The sequence below is a fragment of the Podarcis vaucheri genome (genome assembly GCF_965113315.1).
Source record: "Podarcis vaucheri genome assembly, chromosome: 8".
Lineage (NCBI taxonomy): Eukaryota > Metazoa > Chordata > Lepidosauria > Squamata > Lacertidae > Podarcis > Podarcis vaucheri.
In genome coordinates, this window is record NC_138766.1 from 60,469,039 (window position 1) to 60,483,032 (window position 13,994).

Consider the following 13,994-nt stretch of genomic DNA (forward strand, 5'->3'; position numbering starts at 1 on the left):
GCAGTCTGGATTTTATGGCCAAATATTTCATAATTGTTCTATAAATCTCTAGTCCTTTTCCATAGTCAAAAGCACCTCACAGTAAATATGTTAATGTTATCTATGTGCTTCTTGCTTTGATGTGCCACATTGGAGTAAAAAGGTCCAGTTGAGAATATTTTGTGACTGGGTTTTGTTACAAATACAAGATTTCAGTTCCTTTATAGTTTTTCACTGGGAGGGAATGACATTATTCCTGCCAATCTGCAAGCCTTGTGCCTTAAGAAATGCTGTCCATAACAGCTTGCAAGGGCTAAATGCCATGACTGTCCCACTGGGTTTTTAAAAGAAGAAATACTCTGATTTGGTCAGCATGTCGCTACTATAATTCTGTAGTAAGCATTATGCAGATGCCATTATTTATGTAGCTTGGCACACACTTTGTGATGATGGTCAAGATCTGGTGCGGGGTTGCAGTTTCGGCAGCACAGTGACTGAGCAACTGTTTTACTCGCAGGAGAAGTCAGGTTGAGTTCCTGACATCTCCGGGTAGGACTGGGAAATGCACCTGTCTGAGGCTCACCACTTAAGAAATTTATTTATTTTAAAATATATATTAAGTGGTTTATGACTGCTTTGAAATAAATGGCCTGTAGACATCTAATGAGTTCATGCATAAGGTGGACATTGACCCTGACTTCCCATGTTCACATCCCAGCATTCTCTCTGTCTTGCATTGCAAATGTTTCCATACCCTTTTATGTTTAAATAATTTAATGTGCAAATAAATAAAGCTGTCCTATAATGCTTTAAAAAGTGGAGTTAAAAAACATTTTTTTTAAAAAAGAGCACATATTTACTCACTATTTGCTTCTTCCAACAGCTGGGCATCCACATCTGGACTCATGTTTTACAGTTCCTTTCTTTCAAACTGCAGACAAGGTAAGCAAACCAGCTTTTTCAAGGGACTAACCAGAGACAATTTAGATTCCAATGCAAGCTAAAGGGAGGGAAAGCAACAAGTTGAGAATCGGCGTTCTCCTTAGTTTCCACGATGCCATCATTTTTGCAGTGCATCTTGACCTGGGGAACAGGCAGCAACCTACAGTGTGGGTGATGAAGTCTTCCCTAAAAATGGGACGTACGCAAGGACACAGATTCTACATTCAGGTTTTTACTTCTACACAACCAGAGAGGGGTGTGTGCGAGTGTGATATATGTGATGAATACTTCTAATGTGCAACCTTAACCGTGCCTACTCAAAAGGCTGTCTATTGAATTCCATGGGGCTTTCAGATAAGCAGATTTAGGATTGCAGCCTTGGTAAGTGTAAAAATATACAAAGATAACAGTATGTACCACAGAATGTGTGTGCACAAGAACTGGGGACAGGAGTCTTACTTGTGGCTTAACAAGAGACAATAACATTTTGAAGGATGGGAAACCCCTTTTTTCTCAAAATACACATTTAAATCACACACACACACACACACACACACACTCTTCCAAGAACCATGGTGCAGTAGTCGACAAAATGCAAAATCTCATGGATAGCTAAGTTCTGATCTTCACATTAGAGATGGGGATCAAGTCCTTTTGTATAGGACAGGAGGGAGGGAGTCATGGATATTAGAGAAAAATAGATTAGCTCTGATCTCCTAGGTCTCTGCTCTAGTGATTCAAACATAATTTCACTTAGTTTAAAATAATCTTTGCAAATTCATGTTGCTTATATAGCCTGCCTGGTAATATTTGCTTTATAATTGGATTGCTATATTCACTCTGATATTAAGCTTTCTCTCCCCACCCCCTTTTCTGCTAGCTGTTTCCTCTTAGCTCAGTGTTTTCTAATTATTATTTTACTTACTGGCTCATCTGCATTTTAGTTGCTTTATTGCTGTCTGTCTCCAGAAGAGTCTTTTTAAGGGGGAGGAACTTTGGTTAAGCTAGTATTGTTAACCTTGTTGGCTAACATGAGAAGATGAACATGTAGTGAAAACATTTTGGCAGCTTCAAAGCAGTTACACTATCAGGGGTCACAGGTAGGGAATTCAAACCTGACCTAAAGTCAATTGTTTTGTATTGAGCCTTAGTGGAAACTCACAGTTTATGAAATACTGACATGTAGATGATGAAACTAGAGCTGGAATAGCTCATTATTTAAGAGTGATGATCCAAGCTATTGTTTAAAAAATATTACTGACTTGTATGAGTATAAATATTTAGAATTCAGAAAAAAATAAGGAGGCCTTTAACGCATTGACCCCTTATCATCTTGGCTTGTTCCCTTCTCCTTTGGGACATAGTCAGAGCAATCATTTTGATAAGAACGGATAGCTCCTTAAGAATCCTTAGATAGCTTTGAAAATGTGGTTTTGCTTATTGCAACTCTCAGTACTGAGTTTTTTGCATATGTTCTGTGCTCTCATAGCATATCTTGTTATATAAATATTGCTTGATATTTTAAAAGTAAATTAAGGCTGAAATCCTAATCCCACTTATCTGGACATAAACTGCATTCAGTAGGACTTGTTTCTGAGTAGACAAGGCTAGTGTTGCACTGTAAGGTTTTTTTTAATGAACTTTCTCTCAAATAATTAGATTCCTATTATCCACACGATACCTGTCAGGTTACCGGTTGCATCCCACTAACTTTTACTCAGAGTAGACCAACTTAAATTAATGGACCAAAGTTAGCTATGTTTGCTCTGTGTATGTCTAGCACTGGGTACAACCCTATGTTCCTTATGGGTAATCTCACAGATTTTGTAACTCAAAAGTTTGCTTAGCTACTGGAGTGAGAACTTACCTGTGAAAAGCATATGGTAACAGGGGAACCTGAGTGGCCTTTCAGGTGTTGATGGACTCCCAACTCCCATATGCCCCAGGCAGAATTGTTGGTTGTCAGAGATTATGGGAGTTGTAGTTCATTAACATCTCAAGGGCCACAGGTTTGCCATACTTTGCTGTTTCCAAAGACTGAGTTCCTCAAGTATCCTTACAGTATTGTTGCATGTGAAATTAAGAAAAGGTAATAGATTCTACATTTCTTAGGAATTTGTGTACTTATGAAGAATAATTAGAACAACATATCTGAGTGGTCTTTGGGGGGGGAGAGACTGCTACTAGTCTGCAAACTGCTTTGTCCATCTTTGAAGAATAAGGGAAAGAACACATTGTCTTTAAACATCCTCAGTCTTGGGTGGCCCAAGATGCCACTCAGGGTGTGTGTTGTGTGTGTGTGTTTTAAGTAATCCATTTCTTCCTGTTCGGTAAAACATTCCACAGTAAAACAGTGGCAACCAATAATTGTGGGATGCTAATGGAATGTTATCATAGTGTAAGTAAAATGCATTTGTTCCAATTTGGAATACTTCTGTATTGTATTCCTTTTTATGATAGCTTCAGTATCTGTAAGAGTTTAAACAATGCTTGGAAAAAAGCCCATGCTTATGCTTGGAGACGTATTTGTGGTGCAGTTCATTAAATTAAGACTCCTAAACATGTCTCTAATTACCCTCTTAAGCCACTTATTCAACACTAAATAGCAACTGTTTATTAAGAAATTTGCTTAAGGCTACCACCACCATTGCATTAATTTGTATCTAACTGTTTAGAAATACATTGCAAATGTTCCACTATTATTGCATGAACATAAAAGCGGCAGTCTTAATTAATATAAATGAATACAAACTGAAGGAAGCATGTTTCCAATTTCGGAAGAAAGTTTAAAGCCTCATTGGAAAAATAAAAGAACATCTACTTTTTTATTAAAAAATGCAATCCAAAACAAGTCGTTTAGCGTTCCCAAAGCACTGTGTGTTTCAGTGTTCTTGCATACATACTTTAACACAGCGGTAGCCAATGTGGCACTCTTCAAGACATTTCAAAGGTTCTAAACCTTGGACATTTTAGCAAAATGTATTTAAAAGCCTATGAAGTATAACACAAACATTACTTAATGTAAGTCTGAGACTAGTAAAAAGAGTTGTGGGCAACTTACAACTGCCAGGAGCTATGCCTCAGTGCCTTCCACATGCACTGCAGCAGGAGGATTAGATTTGGGGCGCAGGAGGATTTGGGGCACAGGGCAGAATTCCAAACAAAGATGTGCTCTCCGAAGCCCACATTCCCAGCATGTTCGCACTCCTGCCTCAGCGACATCTACGCTGGTTTGGTCATGTCCACAGAATGGAAGATGGCAGGATCCCCAAGGAGTTGGCTACAGGGAGCTGGCTTCTGGCACCACAGACCAGCTGTGTGTTACAAATATGTCTGCAAACATGACACGAAGGCTGACAACATCAACCCCACCATGTGGGAATCCCTTTCAGACGACCACAGTGCCTGGAGGCAGGCGGTCAAGTTGTGTATCCATAGTGGTGACCAGAGGAGAAATGACTGCTGGGAGAAAGTGCATCTACAGCAACACAACTGGATGCCTTCATCTGCCCCAGCTGTAACAAAACATGTCTCTCCCGTATCGGTCTCCACAGCCACAGCAGGCGCTGCAACATCCCAACCTCATCCCCAAAGGTGCACTTCTCCATTGTCTCCTGAGACCGAAAGCCTAAGAACATGGCAAAACCAGGAACTTCACAATTTGTACTTTATTATTAGCCGCTCCACTCCTGCTGCTCATATGGACAGCGGTTTTCTTGTTGAATTGTTCCTTATCCTGCTTTTTGAATATACTATTTTTTTATCTGGCTGTGAGACGAGATTCTATGTTTAGAGTGCAGGTGGTGACTATGAAGTTGCCAGTTTGCAAGTTGCATTGTGTGTATGTGTGCTTCTGGGAAGATTTGATAATGCAGGTTTCAAGTATTTTTAGCCATAAACTTAAACCATCATTCGTTAGCATCCTTTTCTAACCATGGGACCATAACTTGCCTGCTTGGTGGAGAAAACAACTAATTTGCCAGAAATACAAGGCAGTGACAGAGAAATACTGATACCGTTGTGCAGAGGAAGATGCAATTTTGAGCTCATTACCCTCCATCAGTTCATACTGAGAAAGTGACACCACTTACTTCCTGGGTGTCTCAGATTTGTACAGTGGTACCTTGCAAGACGAATGCCGCGCAAGACGAAAAACGCGCAAGACGAAAGAGTTTTCCGTTTTTTGAGGCGTTCCGCAAGACGAATTTCCCTATGGGCTTGCTTCGCAAGACGAAACGTCTTGCGAGTTCTTGCAAGTTTGTTTCCTTTTTCTTAAAGCCGCTAAGCCGTTAATAGCCACTAAGCCGCTAAGCCGTTAATAGCCACTAAGCCGCTAAGCCGTTAATAGCCACTAAGCCACTAATAGCCGTGCTTTGCAAGACGAAAAAAACGCAAGACGAAGAGACTCGCGGAACGGATTAATTTCGTCTTGCGAGGCACCACTGTATGTTGTTTTCATAAAGTTAATGAAGGGAGAGATCTACACTATTGAGCAAATGACTCTTTAAATGCTAGCTGTATCTCTCCCCCCCCCCCCAATGTACACACATAAAGCACAGACATCTCCAAAAATGCAACATTGCACAATGGAAATTATGCAGTAAATGATTTCTATTTGGATCAACAGTTCAGAGATAAGTGCCTTGACGGTTGCAACCTTTTTGTGGGGGGAGAGGTGTGAGGTTATATACTGCAGGTATATTTCAGCTACGCTAGTTTTTATAATAATTTATGAGCTGATTCACATGGGATCTGTTGTGTCCTCACAGACAAGTTTCATCTTCTCGACTCTGCTGCTAATGGACTTCCTCCTAGGGGGTACCATACTCTATAAGACAGTAAGTCTCCATTATGAATTAGCCATGTAAATCAGTGGCCTTACTGTACCTTGCAAGAGAGTCTTAAGTAGAACTTGGGGAGGTCAGAATACCTGAATCGAGAGTGAGCACAGAGATCTAGAGCTGTCAACCTCTGAAGCACAAAACCCTACTAACTGGACAGCCGCTAAGCCTATGAGGCCTAGGTAGTAGTGGGGCCAGAGTCTATGCTCTAGGGAGCAGAACTGCAAACCCTGTTTTGTGCATTTTTTTCATGTAGGGCACTCACGGTTTCAAGCTGCACTTTGGATGTCAAATGTATACAAAAGATCAGTATACAGTACAGTACCTCAGGATATATATGCTTCAGGTTACATACGCTTCAGGTTACAGACTTCGCTAACCCAGAAATAGTGCTTCAGGTTAAGAACTTTGCTTCAGGATGAGAACAGAAATCGTGTTCCGGCGGCACGGCAGCAGCAGGAGGCCCCATTAGCTAAAGTGGTGCTTCAGGTTAAGAACAGTTTCAGGTCAAGTAAGGACCTCCGGAACGAATTAAGTACTTAGCCTGAGGTCCCACTGTATCAGTATATAGCAAGGATGTGGAGCGTCTGACTTGGGGTCAACTATGCCTTCTCCAAGTCTCTCCATTTGGCCCTTGACTCTCCAGGCCACACTTTCTCCCAAGGAAACAACCCTTCCTAGCCCCACTCTTCACTCTCTCCAAGTGCTTTTGCTTCGCTGGGAAGTGTCCTTGAGCTGTACTCATTCTCCTTGCTTGTCTGGATAGAGGATGAAAAGATGTGGCTTGGCAAGGCTGAAGAAAATCCTGCCTTCTCTGTGCCTGGAATATGTGTATAATGGAAGGGTTCACATCCTTTACTCTGACTACTTTTGCCTCTGGCCCTGTCCAGCACCAGCATGCGGCCTCTAAAAGGTTGCCCCCGAGGGAACACTTCCTTCTGTCTGAAAAAGTTTATTCACTCCTCATATAAATGTTGGTGTGTGTCTACCCCAGATGTGTAGCTTCAGGAAATCTGTGGTCTTGTTCTTCAGTAGAGATGCTGATAATGAAATGCACGCTTTTGGCAATCCATTATAGCCAATAAATAAATAAATCTTCCAAGACATCTGACTTCCAGCTATCTCTGGCTTCATTCTGTATATCTCCTGGGACTGCCGACTCACCACTTATTGGAGTGGCTGAGCTTTCTTTTTACTAGTCCCAGACTTGCTTTAAGTAACGTTTCCGTTATACTTCATAGGCTTTTTAATACGTTTTGCTAAAATCTCCAGGGTCTTGAACTTCTGAAATGTTCTGGCGGAAGATGAGAATATACATGCATGAAGTCCTCATGACGTGAATTCGGTCAAAGGTCAATCCATGGAAGCTGCTGATATGTGAAGTAGCAGAATAAGTGGGCAAATTCATGAAATTTATCCTACAGAGGATTTTTGTTTAAGATTTTTCCTGAAGCATAACCCAGCTGTTTATGGAACATCAACTTCATATCTGATGAACAGCTTTTGTTTGTATGGATGGTTTACTCGTTTTTAGAGTTCGTTGAACTGATTTTGTTGTTTAGAGCTTGCATTTGTGTGTTTTCTTCTGTTTTTGTTGTGTACACTGCTTCGATGGCTTTATGTTGTGAACCAGTTTATAAATCTGAAAAAATAATGAGGAGGAGGAAGAGGAGATTAAGGCAAGGATGGGGACTGTTGCATCCCATATTTGTTTATGTTGCATTTAATCAAAATTAAATTTTTATTTGCTGCTTAAAGGTGGGTGTAAACATGGTTTCTTCTCCATCTTGGGAACACCAGAATCCCCTTGAAAATTCATTCTTATTGATGAGATCCACCATCCTCACTCCTAGGTTCGATATATTTGTTTGGTATCTTTGTAAATTCTGGTTTATATTAATAGATACTTGCAAAACCCAGATCTTGTTTAAAAGAACTCTCAGGCAGCTTAACCAATATTCTTAATTTCCATTGTCACTGATGCTACTGCCTTACTTTGTTCTTTCCTATGGCCTTATTCCCTATGTGAGAAGCCCGTCCTGGGGGGACCTCTGAGCCTGGAGCAGAGCTGGCATGAGGAAAAGCTGTAGTGTTGGTTCTTCCATGCTTAGGCTTTTAGTATGGTATTGGTGGCAGGGGAAATAGCAATGCTACTAAAGTTTCAACACCATTTGTGTCATGACACCAGTGTGGGCTGAAATCTGAATGGTAGGAAATGCTCCCCATGCCACTCAAAGCTGTTTTGTGGATTACTATGACTGCAATCCTATACATGCTTATGTGAGAGTAAGTCACATTATGAGTAGACATGTATGGCTAAAACCGCAAAGAGAGCTATGCTTTCATAGACATCTGATTATGAACTCCATCATGAGATTTGAGGCACTTGGTAGAAAGTTCCGGAACATCCCCATGATATTCTTGTAAAGAAGCTGGTAACATGCGGTCTTGACTATGCTACCACTCAGTGGATTTGTAACTGGCTGACTGACCGAACCCAAAGGGTGCTCATCAATGGTTCCTCTTCATCCTGGAGAAGAGTGACTAGTGGGGTGCCACAGGGTTCTGTCTTGGGCCCGGTCTTATTCAACATCTTTATCAACGACTTGGATGATGGACTCAAGGGCATCCTGATCAAATTTGCAGATGACACCAAACTGGGAGGGGTGGCTAACACCCCAGAGGACAGGATCACACTTCAAAACGACCTTGACAGATTAGAGAACTGGGCAAAAACAAACAAGATGAATTTTAACAGGGAGAAATGTAAAGTATTGCACTTGGGCAAAAAAAATGAGAGGCACAAATACAAGATGGGTGACACCTGGCTTGAGAACAGTACATGTGAAAAGGATCTAGGAGTCTTGGTTGACCACAAACTTGACATGAGCCAACAGTGTGACGCGGCAGCTAAAAAAGCCAATGCAATTCTGGGCTGCATCAATAGGAGTATAGCATCTAGATCAAGGGAAGTAATAGTGCCACTGTATTCTGCTCTGGTCAGACCACACCTGGAGTACTGTGTCCAGTTCTGGGCACCACAATTCAAGAAGGACACTGACAAACTGGAACGTGTCCAGAGGAGGGCAACCAAAATGGTCAAAGGCCTGGAAACGATGCCTTATGAGGAACGGCTAAGGGAGCTGGGCATGTTTAGCCTGGAGAAGAGGAGGTTAAGGGGTGATATGATAGCCATGTTCAAATATATAAGAGGATGTCACATAGAGGAGGGAGAAAGGTTGTTTTCTGCTGCTCCAGAGAAGCGGACACGGAGCAATGGATCCAAACTACAAGAAAGAAGATTCCACCTAAACATTAGGAAGAACTTCCTGACAGTAAGAGCTGTTCGACAGTGGAATTTGCTGCCAAGGAGTGTGGTGGAGTCTCCTACTTTGGAGGTCTTTAAGCAGAGGCTTGACAACCATATGTCAGGAGTGCTCTGATGGTGTTTCCTGCTTGGCAGGGGGTTGGACTCGATGGCCCTTGTGGTCTCTTCCAACTCTATGATTCTATGATTCTATGATCTCCATTAGCCTGGTTTCCAATGCACTTATTGTTTCCTAAAATAATCTTTATATCAAGGACAGCTTTTTTCCTCAATAAAAGTGGGGCTTATAGGGTTTTCAGATGAATGCTGTCTTAATTTGCTCTGGACATAATACAGCAAAGGGCTTCAAGATGTTTAGCTTTTCATCACTGGAACATATGGAACAAAAGGGAATTATGAGGGGAAATATTTGCAAGTGATTGGGTCACTTAAAAAAAAGTTATTAGGATATGTAGAACATCTTGGCAAGGGACAAGAACCTCAACTTTATCAATTGTTATTGAAGGAAACTAGATGTGAAGACGTTTTACGTTAAAAAGATGGGAAGTGCTACTTGATCTAGGCCAAATTACTGGCCATTATTTCTAGAACTCCTAATAGCTTGTTCTATGTCTTAATGTTAAACAGATCTTTTTCTAAAGAAAATTTAATTTGTTCGCCTTTGCCTCCTATAAAATTTGCTCATACATATGAAATGGTCTGTGTTGGAAAGGATTCAGGTATAAATTTCCACCTTTTGGAGCTGCTCTAGTGTTTAGGGGGGGATGGTTAATGCTGTGTTAATAAAACAATGCAAATAGTTATTTGTTCTTACACAAAGTTGATCCAAAATTTATTAGCTGCAGTGTGCTTGGCAGTAATACAGTGGCGGAAAAATATGAACTCCCAGCAGAGTTTGATTGGATACAATTTTTTAAAAGATATAATCACTATGAGCAAATTCTTGCAACAGCAGGGTAAGGGAACACAGGCACCTTCCACCGTGTGCCACATGTCTATTTTACAGTGGACATTTTAATATGCTTCTGGAAGGAGAACCACTGGTTTGGAACAAGCATAAAAATTATAAAGCCAAAATTTCTTACTCTCTATATCAGAATAATAACTTCAGTAACTGAGTTGTCTCTTCTTATTTGTTTTAGGCTACAATCCCATACTTATCTGGGAAGAAGCCCATTGAACTCAGTGAGACTTAATCTCCGACATTTATAGGATTGCACTGTTAATCTGGATTGAGTGATGACATGAAATTGTCAATAGAGGGAAAGGGTTGGTTTTTATAATGTTGGTTGTATACTGCAAATATTTAAAGCATCCTGATTCTGTGAAGGAGTTGCATAGACCCAAGCAGGCTTCTATATACATATGATTGCTGGATTAGGAACTTCAGGAGTAAATTGGATATGTATTGGAAATAAACATCTAGAAGTAGGTGTTGTATACCCATAGTTAATTCCTTTCAGTCAGATATACATAAAATTGTCCCACGTTCTGGTGCATGTCTGTATATAAGCCATTTTTGCACTTCACTGCAATGAGAGCTGTGGTGGAAGTATGTAGCACCATCTCAAATGGCTGCCTTCCAGATTTTTGGACTACAGCGTCCATGGTCACTGACTATTGCCGATGCTGGATGGGGTTTATGAGAGATGTAGTCTAAAGTATCTGGTAAAAACTAGGCGGCGAAGGTTGATATATGGTGTATAAATTGCCATACAGTAGAAACTCTTCCTGCCTCCCTTTTGCTGATCATATCACATAACTGACTTTATTTCAATGCTGTGAAAATTTGCAGACATGTTGGCTGCAGCAAATCTTCAAAGGGCACCAAAATCAAACATTACACAGGTTAATTAATTAGACCAAAAACGAGGGGAAATACAATTGTCATGAGCTGCATCACCTGACAGTTAATAATTAGACACGAGAATATTTACTATTGTTTATTTCCATCCTGTCAAACATTAAGTACCTTATTCAACTAAGGAATCAGTGTACTGTGGTGAATCAGTAAATGGGAATATAAACATCTAAACTAGCTAAATGATTTTCACAAACTTGGCACACACCAAACTCCTGTGTTGGGTTGTGGCCAAACCAGCTTTTTGCAGGGTTAGACCTGCAGGGACCCACACAGGCAGGATAAAGTGCAGTCCCAAATACAATACTAAAGAAGTTGTTGAAAGGATGACTCTATTAAAGAGATTAAAATGTGTGGTTTAATGAAAAGTGTTTGGTGTGATGTGTTTATATATTTAATACTCGGATACCTAAATCCTTGAAAGAAACATGAATCCAAATATATAAATCACATAACTGAGAAGCTTAATAAAAATGAACATGCCATCACATGCTTCTTTGAAACAGCAGGTCATCTTATAGCATGGTAACTTGGTGGTTGAACCTCTTTTTAAATCTTCTGTCTAGTTTCTCTTCAACTAATGCCTCAGGTACTTATTTCTAGAAAACCAAAGGTAAATGCAGTGGCGTCGCAGCCGGGAGCGGGGCAGGTAGTGCGCCCCAGGTGCCACGTCGGGGGGTGTGTGACAAGAAGGCACCCCGTGGGGGCTTGCGGCAGCGTGAGCAGCCATCGCTCTGCCGCAACCGCATGTGGAGGATCCTCTGTTCGCGGCTGTAGTGGCGACTGAGGGATCCCGGCACCGTCCATACGGCGCTGGAGCGGCGCCACCGGAAAACTGCTATGTACAGCACATGTGCAGCATTGCTATGTACGGTGCATTCGTCGTACGTAGCGACGCCCCTCCCTGGTGTCAAGACGCCTTCATTCACCCCTGGGTAAAAGTCAGGTATGGGGAACTTTTGACCCTCCATATGTTGCTGGACTGCAACTCCCATCATCCTTGGCCATGCTTGCCTGGGCTGACTGGAGCTGTGGTTCAGCAATATCTGGAGAACCTTTGACTCTTCAGATATTGCTGGTATATGCTTTCTGACAATCTTCTGGGTAATGAGAATAAAGTGCTCTTGTTCACTCAAGGTGCTAGTGCAGGCACGGTGCATCTGCTGCATCCCGCAAAAGCCTCACCCAGTCTATCTGAAAGGAGCATATCTTAAATCACCAAGACAGCAGATATTCCATGTACAGCTGTTTAATGAAATACCTGTTAAGTGTATAGAGGTATAGTGGGCAAGCTGGCAAAACACTTCACTCTTTCTTTGAAGTAGGATGAGCAAACAGGTCGATTTTGATTTCTCTCAGTTACTCGTTTTTCCTATCTACTTCTCCACATTTCCTCATCAGTTTGCAAAGTTTTTTTTAAGGTTCATGAAAATTCATTGCTATTTCAATGTGGATTTCTACTAATTATGCACATTTTTGAAAGATTTTGTTTTCAAATAGAATGCATCTTGATGCTTTCCCCCCATAATGTTATTTTATGCATGTCAGGGCTGCTCTCAGGTCCCAGCTCACAGAGGACCACGCTAGCCGGCAATATTGTATAAAAGTCTTTATTGCGTTACAGTTTCCATTTTCAAGCCGCAGCGTGCAGCTCTACGTCTTAGAAGCTAGACCGGCGAAGCTCCGTCTGAGTCTCCGCCTCCTGTACACCAACTTAATACCCTCGCCTTACTCCACCTCTTCCGTCTTTCCCTTCTTCTCTGGGTCCCTCTGCCCCCCTGGGTCTCTTCCTTCCTGGACTCTTCCGACGCTGACCCCCCGGACCCTTCTCCTTCCTTGCGGCGGGCTTTGGGACCTGGCTCCCTTTCCGGGCTGCTTACTGTGCCGCCTTCCTGTGTATTTGAACTTGGCGCGCGCACCCAACCTTCCACCTTCCTCTTGACCGTTTCCTCACTCCCCGACGGAGGTGTGGCCAGTCCTGACTCATGCTCTCCCTCCTGCGGCGAGCCGCCTGATCCCGATACCTGGCGCCCTTCCTCCCTACTACTCCCTATTGGAGAAGCTGGCCCCGATTTCCAACTGCTGCTCTCTGAGCCCCCTCGGGTCCCTCCTTCCCGGGGTGTCCCCCTGGGTCCCCCCCTTGCTCTGGCCACGGGCGCTCCTTTCTGCGAGTCTTCCGAATCACTGGAAAGACTCGGAGATCTCGGGCCGCCGTCCTCGCTCATATTTCCTTCTGATTCCTCCCCCTCGCTCTCTGCTCTCCCTCTTTCCTGTGCCTCTGCTCCTGAACCCCTGACAATGCATATTACATATACACATTACATGGTTGGGAAACTGCATTGAAAAATTCTGACAAATGTTAGTTTCAGTATTGTTCTGCAAAGTGCAAATTAAGTATTAAAAGTGAAACCAAACTGAATATAGATATTTAGACCAATTCAAGGAGAATAGGAAGGGCTTACTAGCCTTGATGGCATAGCCTTGAAGGCTATGTTCTATATCCGCTATCAGAGGCAATACAGGCAACAGTCAATTTTGATGCAGGATTGCGCATGTGTGCATAGCGCTGAACCCGGAAGTGACGCTAAAACTTCACTAAAAGGGCGGGATGGGGACAGAGCATTTACATGGGCTCTTGCTGATGTGCGTCCGGGTCTGGAACATATCCCCGCACAAAACGAGGATTGCCTGTATGTATTTGAATGCCAGGTGTTGAGAATCGCAAATGGGAAGAGTGCTGCTGTTCTCAACCTCTCGCTCGTAGGCTTCCCATAGACATCTGCTTGGCCACTGTGAGAACAGAATACTGGAGTGGATGGATCTTTGCTCTTATGTTACCTGAAAGTACACTGATTTGGTGAAACTCCCCCCTAGCCATAATGAAGAAGTATCTGTAAATGATACCCGCGTTGCCTCTCCGCAAGTAAATCTAAGTATTAGATTCTTGGAAGCATTCCGAAAACCTCTTCTGGTATTTAGGTTGCTGGTTCCATATTACCAGAATCTCTTTCTGTGGTTCAGCCTGTATCAGTTGTCTTATTGT

The 13,994-nt window shown here is 42.2% G+C and overlaps 1 protein-coding gene across 6 annotated transcripts in view; it reads left to right on the forward strand.

The window, feature by feature from the left end:
• SULF1 (sulfatase 1) overlaps positions 1-13,994 on the forward strand; it is a 107,441-nt gene that overhangs the window by 13,216 nt on the left and 80,231 nt on the right. For all 6 annotated transcript variants that reach the window (XM_082233763.1, XM_082233768.1, XM_082233769.1 and 3 more), the window contains exon 2: positions 863-921. The gene's annotated coding sequence lies outside the window, so the exon portion shown is untranslated. The remainder of the gene's footprint in view (positions 1-862; positions 922-13,994) is intronic.